Source organism: Ursus americanus, chromosome 15 (assembly GCF_024610735.1).
Source record: "Ursus americanus isolate L20-20 chromosome 15, mUrsAme1.1.p, whole genome shotgun sequence".
Lineage (NCBI taxonomy): Eukaryota > Metazoa > Chordata > Mammalia > Carnivora > Ursidae > Ursus > Ursus americanus.
Window position 1 is genome coordinate 37,647,802 of NC_142141.1, and position 14,726 is coordinate 37,662,527.

The 14,726-nt window shown below is 39.8% G+C and overlaps 1 long non-coding RNA gene and 1 pseudogene across 1 annotated transcript in view; one reads left to right on the top strand and one right to left on the bottom strand.

Annotated features, from left to right (window-relative positions):
* The window catches only part of LOC123785482 (uncharacterized), a 42,993-nt gene that overhangs the window by 15,080 nt on the left and 13,187 nt on the right, over window positions 1-14,726 (bottom strand). The gene's annotated exons all lie outside the window — the stretch shown is intronic.
* LOC123785414 (UDP-glycosyltransferase 3A1-like) lies at window positions 654-14,389 on the top strand (annotated as a pseudogene).

The following is a 14,726-nucleotide window of genomic DNA, read 5'->3' on the forward strand; positions in this document are numbered from 1 at the left end:
CTATCTATCTATCTATCTATCTATCTATCTATCTATCTATCTATCTATCTACATAGCTGTATAAAATGTATATGAGGAAAAGTACAAAACTGATGGAAGAAATTAAAGAACTAAATAAATGGAGATATTCCATGTTCACAGAAAGACTTGACACTGTCAAGATGTCAGTTCTTCCCAACTTGATCTATAGAGTCAATGCAATCCCAATTAAATTCCACTGAGTTATTTTGTGGATTATTGACAAACATCCCAAAGTTTATATGGCAAAGCCAAAGGCCTAGAAGAGCTAATGCAATATTGAGGGAGAAGAACAAAGTCAGAGAATTGACACTACCCAACTTCAAAACTTACTATACAACTACAGTAATCAAAACATTGTGAGATTGACAAGAGTAGACAGATCAGTGACAGAATAGTAAGCCCAGCAACAGACCCACATATAGTCAATTGATCTTTGACAAAGGAACAAAGACAATTCAATCGAGAAAGGATAGTCTTTTCAACAAATGATGCTTGAACAACTAAACAGCCACATGCCAAAAGAAAAGAAAAAAATCTAGACACTGCTTCCTACACCTTTCACAAAAATTAACTAAAAATGAATCATAAGCCTGAAACTATAACACAAAACTATAAAACTTATAGTAGATAACATGGAAAACATAGGTGAGTTTGGGCTTGACAATGAGTATATATATTTCACAAAAATGTGTGTATGTGGGCAAGAAGACATAAGAATGTTGTTCATAGCAGCATTATTCATAATATCCTTAACCATCAACACTTCAATAAACAATAGATTTATTTATCCAACATGACGGATATATACATGAAAAACTAAATGAAAATGAATTAATTGCAGCTATGCAACAACATAGGTGAAGCAGTCAATAAAAATGGTTTTTGAGGAAGCCCAGACAGTGGCTTTACTAGACAAAGACTTTGTTGTTGTCGTCGTTTATTTATTTAATTTTTTTAATTATTAAAATACAATGTATTATTTGTTTCAGGGGTACAGGTCTGTGATTCATCAGTCTTACACAACTCACAGCGCTAACCACAACGCATACCCTCCCCAATGTCCATCACCCAGCCTCCCCATCCCCCCAACCCCCTCCCCTCCAGCAATCCTCAGTTTGTTTCCTGAGATTAAGAGTTTCTTATGGTTTGTCTCCCTCTCTGGTTTCGCTTGTTTCATTTTTCCCTCTCTTCCCCATATGATCCTCTGCCTTGTTTCTTAAATTCTGCAAATCAGTGAGATCATATGATAATTATCTTTCTCTGATTGACTTATTTCACTTAGCATAATACCCTCTAGTTCCATCCACATCATTGCAAATGGCAAGATTTCATTCTTTTTGATGTCTGCATAATATTCCATTTATATCTATATCTATATAGCTATAAATATAGATATATATGCCACATCTTCTTTATCTATTCATCTGTCAATAGACATCTAGGCTCTTTCCATAGTTTGGCTATTGTGGACATTGCTGCTATAAACATTGGGGTGTACATGCCCCTTCGGATCACTACATTTATATTTTTGGGTAAATTCCCAGTAGTGCAATTGCTGGGTCGAAGGGTAGCTCTATTTTCAACTTTTAGAGGACCTCCATACTGTTTTCCAGAATGGCTGCACCAGCTTGCATTCCCACCAACAGTGTAGGAGGGTTGCCCTTTCTCTGCTTCTTTGCCAACATCTGTCATTTCCTGACTTGTTAATTTTAGCCATTCTGACTGGTGTGAGGTGGTATCTCATTGTGGTTTTGATTTGTATTTCCTTGATGCCGAGTGATGTTGAGCACTTCTTCATGTGTCTGTCGGCCATTTGGATGTCTTCTTTGCAGAAATGTCTGTTCATGTCTTCTGCCCATTTCTTGATTGGATTTTTTGTACTTTGGATGTTGAGTTTGATAAGTTTATTGATTTTGGATACTAGCCCTTTATCTGTCATTTGCAAATATCTTCTCCCATTCTGTTGGCTGTCTTTTGGTTTTGTTGACTATTTCCTTTGCTGTGCAAAAGCTTTTTATCTTGATGAAGTACCAATAGTTCATTTTTGTCTTTGTTTCCCTTGCCTTTGGAGATGTGTCTAGCAAGAAATTGCTGTGGCTGAGGTTGAAGAGGTTGCTGCCTGTGTTCTCCTCAAGGATTTTGATGGATTCCTATCTTCCATATATGTCTTTCATCCATTTTGAGTCTATTTTTGTGTATGGTGAAAGGAAATGGTCCAGTTTCATTCTTCTGCATGTGGCTGTCCAATTTTCCCAACACCATTTGTTGAAGAGACTGTCTTTTTTCCATTGGATATTCTTTCCTGCTTTGTTGAAGATTAGTTGACCATAGAGTTGATGGTCCATTTCTGAGTTCTCTATTCTGTTCCAGTGATCTACGTGTCTGTTTTTGTGCCAGTACCATACTGTCCTTATTACAGCTTTGTAATAGAGCTTTAGGTCCGGAATTGTGATGCCACCAGCTTTGGTTTTCTTTTTCAACATTCCTTTGGCTATTCAGTGTCTTTTCTAGTTCCATACAAGTTTTAGGATTATTTGTTCCAGTTGTGTGAAAAAAGTTGATGGTATTTTGATAGGGATTGAATTAAATATGTCAATTGCTCTAGGTAGCATAGACATTTTAAAAGTATTTGTACCTCCCATGAGCATGGAACATTTTTCCATTTCTTTGTGTCTTCCTCAATTTCTTTCATAAGTATTCTATAGTTTTCTGAGTACAGATCCTTTGCCTCTTTGGTCAGATTTATTCCTAGATATCTTATGGTTTTGTGTGCAATTGTAAATGGGATCGACTCCTTAATTTATCTTTCTTCTGTCTCATTGTTGGTGTATAGAAATGCAACTGATTTCTGTGCATTGATTTTATATCCTGCCACTTTAAGCCAGTGATTACAAATGTATTCAAAGAACTAATGGCAGTTGTTTCTAAAGAACAAAATGAAAGTATGAGAAAATGAGAGTGACTACTAATAGGTATGAGGTTTCTTTTGAGGGTGAGGAAATGTTCTAAAATCAATTGTGGTGTTGATTGCACAACTCTGCAGATATCCTAAAACCCACTAAATTGTATACTTTCAAAGAACAAATTTAGGGTATGTAAATTATAACTCAATAAAGATGTTATTAAAGAGAGAAAACAAAATTTAAAAATTCTGAGTTATAAATAAGGGAAAGAACTAGAATTGGGTCTCTTAAGATTTCTTTTAATCTAAGTGTGTGATATATTTAATTAGGTTTTCTCTTCTGTCTCTTAGATTTTAAAAAGAAGGAGAAAAAATATCAAATTGTCAGTTGGTCTCCTCCTGAAGACTATAAATAGGAATTCAAGAAAAATTTTGATTCCCTTTTAAAGGAAGCTTTGTTTGGGAGGTAGTAACTTTTTTTTAAAACAAAAATAAAGCAATAATTATTTGAGATATATGAATGAATTAATGAATGAATGAATCGAACAATTTCAATCATCTCTGAACCGATCACTTCAGACAGTCCTGGAGATATGGTATGCTGGCAAACATTCCCAGTTTGTTCTGCTTCCAAGCCTGAATGAGTAGAAAGTACCCTTAGAAATTGGGTTGAATCTCGCCTTATGAAACTCCCCTACTTCTCTCCTTGCCTTCAATCTCTCCAGCTTAGGGAGAGTGACGGACACCTCACCATTTCATTGTTGGATAAAGTCACAGTCACTCAATTTCACTTCTTTCTCTTCCTTTCTCTTTTCATAAATTTTTTGTTGATGGGGGTCACTTACAAAGATTGGTTTTTGCAGAAGTTGAAGACAGCCATTAAGATTTGTTCATTGTAGAGCTAGAAACTGGCTATTTAAGACTCACTTTCAGCCTTGCAGACAATAAATCATGAGACTGACTCTTGGAAATTCCACTCATCTGAAACTCAAAATGACAAAGTACTCATCTTAAGTATGAAATCATAGAGAGGAAAATCATGATGTTTGTGCTAAGCAGAATGCCCTTGCTCCTTCCTCATTTCTGCGAAAAGACATGACTCACTAGCCAAGGCATTTCTTAAATACTCTCCTCCATAAAACCTGTTTTATTTACCTCCTTTCTTCCTCTAAGCTTCTCTATACAACTGACTTAGCACTTACTTCTGTGCTTTCTCTTTTTCATTAAAAAGATTTACTGGGGACTTAATATGTGCCAGGCAATATAGGGGTTAGAGATAGAGCAGAGAATGAAAGCTATTGGAAAAACAAAACATCCCCACATCTTCTCTCTGTTCTCCCATCCTCCAACAAGATTTAGCAGGGAATGTACACTTTTAGAGTGTGACCCATAGGGCTTAGCACTGTGTTTCTGCAAGACTTCTCTCTCTCATATTAATGTTTATATTTTCATGTGCTAATTTCCAAAAATTTATACCAGATGTCTTGAATTTTTCAAAACTATTCCATGTGTTACCTTTTTTTTTTTTTTTTGACTAGGCTCCATACCCAGTATGGGGCTTGAACTCATGACACTGAGATCAAGAGTCGCATGCTCTACCAACTGAGCCAGCCAGGTGCCCCTTCAAACATTATTTTAAATGCTTAATTTTTAAAATGTATCCCCACTGATGTATGTGAAATTGGTAGCACACAGGATCACTGTACTAACCGCTAAGCTAACTAGGTTGGTTGTACACTTTCATAATGCCTAGATCTTTCTTTTGAAACACTTAACACACTGATAACTTTTTACTTGTGATGATTTACTCAATATCAGCTTTCCCTGTCAAACTGTAAGCTCCATCAGGACAAAGGTCATGGTTTCCTTGCACACTACTAGAGCCACACAGTCTGTCATAGTCTAGCGCACAGTAGGCAGAAGGTAGCCATTTATTACGGAAAGGTCAAGGTTTATAAAAAGACTAGGTCAAGTTATCAGTTACATCTTACTTGACTAGCTTTTTACAGTTATTGAAACCTTTGATATTGCCCCAGATATAATTAGGAAAATTATCCTGATTTGATCATTGAATTCAAGAAACCTCCTTGGCTTCATCTCCAGCTGAAAGTAGTCTGCCTGCCTCCCTCCCTCCCTGATCCAATCAGAACACCCTCATCAGACTTACTAAACTGACTGCCCATTTGGTACTATTTATTTTCTCCTCATAAACTCGTGTCCTTTTGGAAGAAGCCTGCCCTACCCAGTGCACTGCTGAAATGACAAAACAACTTCCTCTCTCTTGTCCTCAATAATTATCAGTAATTATTCTCAGAGAAAGAATTTTCTTCATGGAAACAGCACTTTTAACAACTTTTATCCCAATGTTAGTTCACTCCATCTTCTCCTTTCTCCTGAACAAATTTTTAAAAAATAATTGAAACAGGGACACCTGGGTGGCTCAGTTGGTTAAGCTGGTTAAATATGACTCTTGGTGTCAGCTCAGGTCATGATCTCAGAGTTATGAGATTGAGCCACATGTCAGGCTCAGTGGTTAGCACAGAGTCTGCTTGAGATTCTCTCTCCCCCCCTCTCCCAACCCCTCCGCCTCTCCCACCACTCTCATAAATATCATAAATAAATAAATAAATAAATAAATAAATAAATAAATAAATAAATAAAATCTTTTAAAAAAGTAGTTGAACCATTTAAATATACATGAATAGTGGTATACCCTGTGTCCTTAATATCAGGATAAATGCATATTTGCCTTCTCCCTCTCTCTGAATGGCACTTCTCAACCTTGGCTGAATATTAGAATCAGCTGAGGAACTTTGAACAAATACTTACGTTTGGGGCCCACTTTCAGAAAGTCTTATGTAAATTATTTATGGTGAAGTCCAGGCACAGATATATTTGTAAAGCTACCCAGGAATTACAGCACACAGGGTAGAGTCCTTCCACCTGGAGCCATGTTTCCATCTCTCCCTTCACCACTCGCCAGAGGACATAAGGCAGGGCTCTCACCTAAGGGTTCTCTTTAAGTGCTGGGTCTTCCCTTTAGCAGAAGATCAAACAGCTGATGGCTGATCTCCAGTTTGTAAGTCAACTGCCTGTATCCTAGTTGGAATCTCATTTTTTAGCCCATTTTGTGGATCCTGACTCATCAGTGCAGAATTACCATAGCTAATGTTTAAACATTATTAGAAGAAAAGGAAATGAATCTGTAATAAAGTAAATGCTCAAGTAAATGCTGACATGGGACATTAATCTGCAGCAAGGTTTTCAGAATTTGTAGCACAGAAGAGGCCCTTAGAGGTAGATAAAAGTTCAGAGTCCTTATTCACTGGCCCTTAATGGGGAAGCCCAAGCAACAGCGAACTTTTTGAAGGATTTGTTGCCTGTGGAGTGTGAAGGCATCCGTTGGCCCAGTAGTTGAAAGCAAGAAACCAGCAGATGGCACAGGCACACAGCTTCTACAGTGGTTTCGCCAATGGAAAAGGCTGTTTTTTTACTTATGTTCCTGGGACCCCCACATCAAGACGCTTACAGCCCCAGGAAAATAAGTCCTACAGTTGACAGCAAAGTTCACATATAATTGAAGGTCATCCAGAGCATCATGGATGAGAATCCGCGTTCAGCCAGGGGAGAGAGATCATGGGCACCAGCTACAGCTGGTAACATCTCCCAGGGCAGGAAGAGCATTGAAAGATGAGTAGGATTTCCATGAGGGGAAGAAAGCAAAAGGGAGGAAAACAGGAACATTCTAAGCATCAGAAAGAATTGTAGCAAAGGAAAAAACAAGGAAATGTCATGGTAGATTTGGAGATCATGAAAAGACCAGCATCTAGAGCAAAAATTCTCAGGAGAGAACAATAGAACAGGTTATTAACAAAAGTACTTTCTAGATATTCACTTCTGGTGCCAGGATTCTTTCATGTGCTTCAAGGTCGATGCCATCCATGACTATTGAATATCTCTCACTTCTTTTTTCTTTTTTTGCAGAAATTCATTTACAGACCTTTAAAGGCCATGAAGCTCTACCTGCAACTCAGTGTAGTCATTTGTTAGGAAGGACAGATATCACGGGCTCCTTAAAGAACGAGAGTTTCGACCCAGTGGTGGTTGATGCTATAGGTCGCGGCACTTTCCTGGTTGTTGAGAAACTTGGAAGGCCATTTGTGACCATCCTGACTAACACATTCGGAATTCTGAATTTTGGGCTGCCTGAGCCTGTGTCTTAGGTTCCAGCATTCTACTGTTCCTGACAGATCACATGGATTTCTGGGCCCAAGTGAAGAACTCTCTGATGTTCTTCATTTCGACCTTGAGAGAATGGTATATTCGTGCTCAGTTCGATGACTCTGTCAGGGAACATTTGCCAGAAGGCTCTAGGCCAGAGCGATTTTATCTTTAACTGAAAGCAGAGCTATGGTTTGTTAATTCTGACCTTGCCTTAATTTTGCCCAGCCCCTGCTTCCCAACACCGTTTACATTGCAGGCTTAATGGTCAAACCTGTTGAACCAATACTCAAGTAAAACCTTTGTGCCTCATTTGGGCGTGAGGAATCACCCTCATTATGGTGCCTTTAGTGCACAGATAACAGTTGCTCAGACAAAGGTTAAATCTAGGGTTTTTTTTTTAAGACTTTATTATTAATTAATTAATTTATTTATTTGAGAGAGAGAGAGAACAAGCAGAGGGAGGGGCAGAGAGAGGGAGAGGGAGAGGGAATCTCAAGCAGACTCTGCACGGAGAGCAGAGCCCAATGCACAGGGTCTTCTATAGAGACAACGGTGTCTCACACAACTAACAACACTTTCTTTTTCCCTCCCAATCACTATTTCTTTTACTTATTTTTCTTGTTTTATTGTTCTGGCTGTAGTTTATAATGTGGTGTCGAATAAAAGTGGTGAGAGCCCACCTCTCTGCTTTGTTCCTGTCTTAGGGGGAAAGAGTTCAATATTTTACCATTAGGTATGATTATAGATCAAGAATTTTTTTCAACGTATGCCTTTTATCACACTGAAGAAATTACTTCCTATTCCTAGCCATGTTGAGAGTTTTTATAATAAAAGGATACTGAATTTTGTTAAAGATTTGTTCTGCATCTATTGAGGATATCATGTGATACTTCCTTTTTATTCTTTTATTGCGGTGAATTATAATGACTAATTTTGGACTGTTAAATTGATCTTGCATCCTTGGATGAAAGAATTGGTCATGATGCATTATGTTTTCTATATATTGCTGGATTCCATTTAAAAATATTTTAAAGGATAAGCTGGCCTCATAAAACTCCATTGGAATTGTACCCTCATCTTGTATTTTATGAGGTTATGTTTCTAGAGGTTTCTTTTTGGAAAACTTTTGATTCCGAATTCCAGTTTCGTAAAAAAGAATTTGAAACTTGCATTAACTACTAATGCTATTTAATATCTCTAATTTTTCTAGTGCCAGTTTTGATAAAGTGTGTTTATCCAAATAATTTGCTCACTTTGCACATCTGACAACCAGATATTTCATTTTTCATAGAAACAAGGAGATATATGGGAACTGGGAGCACTGAAACAATTGCTGCCCTACTAAGGGAATCTTATCCGTTATATATGCTGCTGTGTCAGAGCCTTTCCCACCCCAGCCCTAGGATATATAAAGAGCTCCAGTGAACTGGACGCTTCTGCCCTGCTGCTTCAGGATTTTGCAAGTCATGCTCTGCATTAGTCTTCCTCAAAGTGTGAGTCTTAGCTCATTTTTGTCAGGTTCACTTGAGATACTTATTAAAAATATAGATTCTAGGCCCCACCCTAGACCTACTGAATCAGAATCTCTAGGTTTGAACCCTGGTAATTTGCATTTTCGACAACACCCAAACTGGATTTATACAGACTAAATGTTTGAGTCTATAAGACTGACTGTGAGGCAGCCACTAATTTTGCTTCTTTCCCTCCACAGTCTGTGCGAAATCCCAAAGTGAGCCAGCATATTGAAAGATATTTTCACTGTGAGTTCGTCTGTGAATATTCTAAGAGAAATATATGAAAATCATCATTCTCTCTGAATGTTAGTCCATTTTGTTGTTGTGTAGTAGAAAAAACTTGCACTTCAGAGTCAGACACAGCCTGAATTTGAATCCTGGTTCTGCCATTTATTCGCTATATTGTCTCCAACTAAGCCTCAGTTTCTGCGGGTGTGAAAGAGGGATAATCTCAGAACTCAGGATTGTTGAGAGGATTGGATATATGTTTTTAAGAGTTCCATTGCAGTATCTGACACACGTTGGGCATGACTAAGTCGTCTTTATTATTACTATTGTTACATCTGTTAACAAGGACCGAAAAACCACACATGCCCCTCGGCTACTGCGAACTGAGAGGCAAAGATCCAGCTACTTCTGTATTTTTGGTGCTCTACATTTCAGTCTGGCTTATAGCTTTCCATGCATTCTTGAGAGATTTACCGTCATCTTTTTCGTTAGGTCCTCCCTCATCCTATAGCAGCCACTACCATGGGGAAAGGAACGAGCTCAAGTGAATGAGTCAGCAGTGGCTGACTCTGGAAGCCCAGAAAAAGGAGAGAGCAGAGATTACAGGCCCTCTCAAAAGGGTACCCATAGAACATCATATGGAGAGAGTGGAGGTTGGGAGGGGCACAAATACCCGTGAACTTAGCTTGCATTGTGGCAAAGCCCACATAAGTCACTGGAAACCTTTAGAAAACTGAGAATTTGAGGTCATATTGTATCATTTGGACACATGGATCTCTCTGACCATCTTCCAGCACTATATATTTCTGCTGCCTCCCTCACAGGGGTGAGATCCAGCTCCTGATCATTTGGGAATCCAGCTTACCTCCCAGTCTCTTCTGGGGGAAGCCCATAGTGTAGGATGAGGGAAGGTGTTCACATTGTCCTCTGAAGGATACTATCAAAAACTGTTCCTGTCTTCCCTCCTGACCAACAAGAGAGGAAAGTGAAGCGTAGTTCATGAAGGTATAAAGCCTGCAGAGAAAACATACACCCTTCCTGTGATCCTGGAGAGAAAGGATAAATCAAGGCTCAGAAAAATCTCTTTCTTCCAGGCCACCCAGCACATGTTAGCCTATGGAAGAGAAAGGTTTCAATTTATTCTAAACAAGGGAAACACAGAGAGTTCAGATGTGTGTTCCATGAATGGTATGATTCTTTTTTCTGTTCTCTCAGGAATTTCAGAATTTACTGCCAGGTTGCAGATGTAGGTTGTGTTCTTGTGACACTGGGCTCCACGTCGTGCACCCAACAGGCTGAGGAAGGCCTAACGGAGATGAATGCTGCCTTTGCCCACCTTCCTCAGAGGGCGATATGGATGTGTAAGCCTTATTGGCTCAAAGATGTCAAATTGGTAGCCAATGTGAAAATTGTGGACTGGCCTCCTCAGAATGACCTTGTGGGTAAGGACTTCCTCCCTCTACAAGCAGCAGCCCCTCTCTCTCTCCTTTTTCTTTAGGCTTTATTGAAGCTGTCACTCTTACCTGGGCACTCCACCATCCTTGAAAAGGAAAGCATCTGTTAGCAAAAATCAAAGCACCAGGAAAGATTGGCATTTTGGGGTCACTTCATTCATTTGTAATCCAGACCAGTTATCTGTAGCCACTAGTGATATTCAAGTGGGGTTACTGTGGCCCCTTGCAATTGGTAGGTCATCGGGCTCAGACACCTTCCAAGAAGTGCCTGTCAATGTTCTGAGACATAACTGTGCACAGCAGGAAGTCACTGGTGTGCAGTGTCCTGAAGCCACGTGCTCATTACACACAGACCCCCGACAGGCACCGACCCAGTTCCTTCTCATGAGGAGTTGAGAGACCTGGGTGCCAGGGTGTCTTTCTAATGCGATAAAATTCCTCATTGTCCTGAGATGTCCTACCATATCCTCAAGGGGGGTTTTCTCTGGCCGGTGCTGCAGTCTGGGGATGCCTCATGTGTATAGCTGCAGTTTGGATCAGACTCACTCAGTGAATTGGAGGTACAAGTTTTTGATTCTGTCCCTGCAAATGTATTTCAGTAGCTGTGGCAGAGCTCACAGATTGCATTTTCCAAAAACACTTTAAGTGTTCCTAAGTCCTTGGGCTAGATAAGCCCCTCCTCATCAACGTTTTATTTTACTCCAAATAAGAGAGAGGCAGCATGACAGGGACCGGCAGTGCTAAGGTATAAGGCATAATCCCTGCTTTAAAATGATGTAGAGACGATGAAGGAATAAACGGATGAACGGTGGTACATGCCGACCTTCGTGCTCTCTCTGCATTTTTAGCTTTAGCTGGACTCTGGTTCAGGTATTAGATCCTGGTTTCTGAGGGTGCTCACAGAGTGTCTTCCAAGGAACTGACTCTTTAAGTTGTTCCCAAATACCTCTAGAGCCCCCTGCATGTTTCCCGGACATGGCTGCTGTTCCAGATTTCCCAAATCCTTTCTCCAGCATTACCTTGCTTTCTTTCTTCTTCGTCCAAGCTGACCCCAGCATCCACCTACCTGTCACTAACGGAGGGCAGAATAGCTTGATGGAGTCTATCCATCATGATGTGCCCTTGGTGGGGATTCCTCTCTTCTCAGACCAGCCTGGAAACCTACTCCGAGTAGAAGCCAAAAACATGGGTGTCTCCATTCTGATAGAGCAGCTCAAGGCAGAGACCTTAGCTCTAAAGATAAAACAAGTCATGGGAGACAAAAGATACGTATGGAGCCCTCGGGGTAGCACCAGGGGAACTGGCTGGAAGGTTCTTCCCCCCCCCCCCATAGAGGCTAAAACTCAGCTAAACGAAGATACCACCTGGCCTATTTTTACTGAATACCGAGTTGAAGAAATGAGTCTTATATTTCAATAAGACCAATTTAAGGTAGTTGGCAGGAAGAACTTTCTGTCTTTAAAAGAAACTTACAAGAGTTTCTCTTTTTAGAGTTTTTGTTTCTCTTGAGATGTTTAACGTAAAATTCTAGCCAGGTACAGGGGCGTCCTTTTACTTCTTCAAACACATCACTCTTTCCTCTAGAGGTCTTTGATCTTAGCTGTTCTGGAATATTCTTTCCATCTAGCTCCAATGTCACCTCTTCAGAGAGGCCTTCTCTGATCAATGCCAGTTATTCCATATAATTTCTTTCACAACATGTGTCATACTTTGCATTGCTCTGTTTATTAGTTTACTTGTTTATGGACTCTTCCCTCCAACTAGAATGTAGGCTCCTTGAGAGTAGGGTCATATCTTTCTCATTTATCATGGCCTCTCTCACTGCTTTGTGCACAGTAGGCACTCCATAAGTAATTGTTGAACAAGAAAAGAATAACTAAATACTAGTCCTCTACATCAGGGATTCTTGGCCCAAGCGTATAGTTAGGCTCCTGGGCCTCATGAACCCCTAGAAATATAAAATTGTGAATGGTATGTGTTTGCATATATACATTTCCTAGAGTATGTTTTTATAATGTTCATCAGTTTGTCAATAGGGTCTAATACCCAGAAAGGCCAAGACCTGCTGCTTGTGGAGGAATCACTCCACGCCTGGACTCATTCCTCGATGATGTTCAGCATGACGCCTAATGAAGGGCAGCACCAGCATTCCCCAGGACCCTTTTAGCTTCTAGCCCCCTTCCTGGCAAGCAGTTAGTATTTGCAAATACATAAATTAAATGGTGCAGACTGTATCTAGAATCAAGACATTTGGATTCAGTCATTTGTGTATCAGGGTAGTTCTCTGGTCTGAACACATATCTGGGCAGTTCAGAAGCTATGGGCTTTCTTCCTCTGTCCCTGAGCCTTCCGAGATGCCTTGACTGTCACTTGCCTGTGGTCCTCTTTACTACTATGCGCCTGCCTCCCCAGAAAGAGGAAACTCACAACCACCCTGACTGGTTGCAACTTAAATTCATGACCGCAGGCCTGACATGGGCACTCGACAAGCCTGACAACCTGACTGTATTTTTCTAATCATCTTTCTTACCCACTTTTCTACTATTGTTTTACTTTTATCTTTTCGAACCTCCAACAGGTTTTTCTCCCTGCTCTTTCTCAGCATATGCTCTTCTTTGTTTTCTTTTACTGAAGGAAAAACAAAAAAAGAAGATACCAGCAAAGAACTTGTTCACATGTTTTAACCATAAAATCTACCACCCTACCTGCCAGATCTACCTACGTGCCTGGTCACCTGGCTGCCTACCTGTCTGTCCTTCTCCTGTGCCCCTCCTGTTGCTCTGTCCCTACGGAGGCCAAGCCCTGGCCTGGGGCAGAGGATCCCATCCTGTCACTTACTCAAGACCCTTGTTTCTGCAATTCTCCCCCTCCCTCCTGCATTGTTCATTTTCCCTTTCTCCTGGAACACTTTTGGGAAAAAAAAAAAGCAACAACACTTGCTATACTAACTCTATATTTTTCTTCAACTTTTTATTTTTAAAAGTTTCAAACTCTCAGAAAAGTTGCAAGAATAATACAATCAGCACAATACCCTTTACCTAGATTTACCATTTCTTAACGTTTTGCCATATTGTATCCTCTCTCTATATATATACATACATTTTGTTGAATAATAATATATGCCAATATATGTGTGTGTATATATATATGTATTTATATCTATATTTATCTATATCTATCTATATTTATAGATATAGATATATATCTGCAGAATCATTTGAGACTTTGTTGCTGACATCATGACACCTTGCTTCTAAATACTTCAGCGTATTTCTCCTATGAATGACATATTTTTCTACATAACCACGGTACCATAATCAGAATCCAGAAATTTAACTGTGAATAGTTCTCAACTTGAGCCTACCTTCCTGTAGCTCTATTCAAGTCTCTGCCTCGCTTTGCTGTAAAACCCCTTCGAGGAGTCACCTGGGCTCTGTGGTGCTACTCTCTTTCTCCTGTTTCTTTTGTCCACCTGTCTCAGTAAGGCTCTCACTCCACAAAACTGCTCTCACGCAGGTCACCGGTAGCATCTATGCAGCCCAAGCCTGTGCCCACTTCTCAGTTCTGACCTCACCTACCCCATCAACACCATTTATGTCAACTGATGACTGCTCCACTTTCAACAGTTGCTTTGAGTGGTCCCAGACACCACACTCTTAGTTCTTACCCCTCACTTCTCAGTCTCCGTGGCTGGTGCCTCTTCAACACCACACCTCCAGATGTGCTCGGGCTCCAGATCAAAGTCTGGTGCTTGGATCTCATCTAATTTCTAATCCACGGTTCACTCTTGGGATGCTCGTCCAGTCTTATGGTTTGAAATCCCCTCTGTAGACTAATGTTGATTCTCAAGTGGATAACTGCAGCCCAACCTTTCTGCTAATGGCAGTATATCATTTTACCTTCCTAAACTGACATTTCTTCTTTGCTATCAGGTAAGCATCCCAAACTTAACGTGACCAGATAGCAACCTTGCCCTGCTCCTGACACCCCTAAACCTGTAAATCTCCATTTCAGTAAATTGTAACTCTGTTTTTGCAGCTTATTAGGCCAAAAATTTAGGTGTCTTCCATTTAAAATTTATAAGAATTTAAATATGGAACATAAGGAAGAGTAATAGAGATTTTATTATATCATAATTCAAGTTTTATAGAATTGTTTGTTGCTCTAGAATTTATAACCTAAAAGATCTGCTAATTTAAAACTTATTTTTTAATCGCCTAATTTCATTTAGGACATGAGCATTTCAAGAAAAGCCCTATCTGGGAATTCTTCAGAAGTTCTTTCTACGGTGATCGGAATTAACTTCAGCAAGTCAGCTGAATGTTTAACATTTGGCTTTTGACATTCCTTCAAACTGTCTATAGCATGTGTGTATATATACAC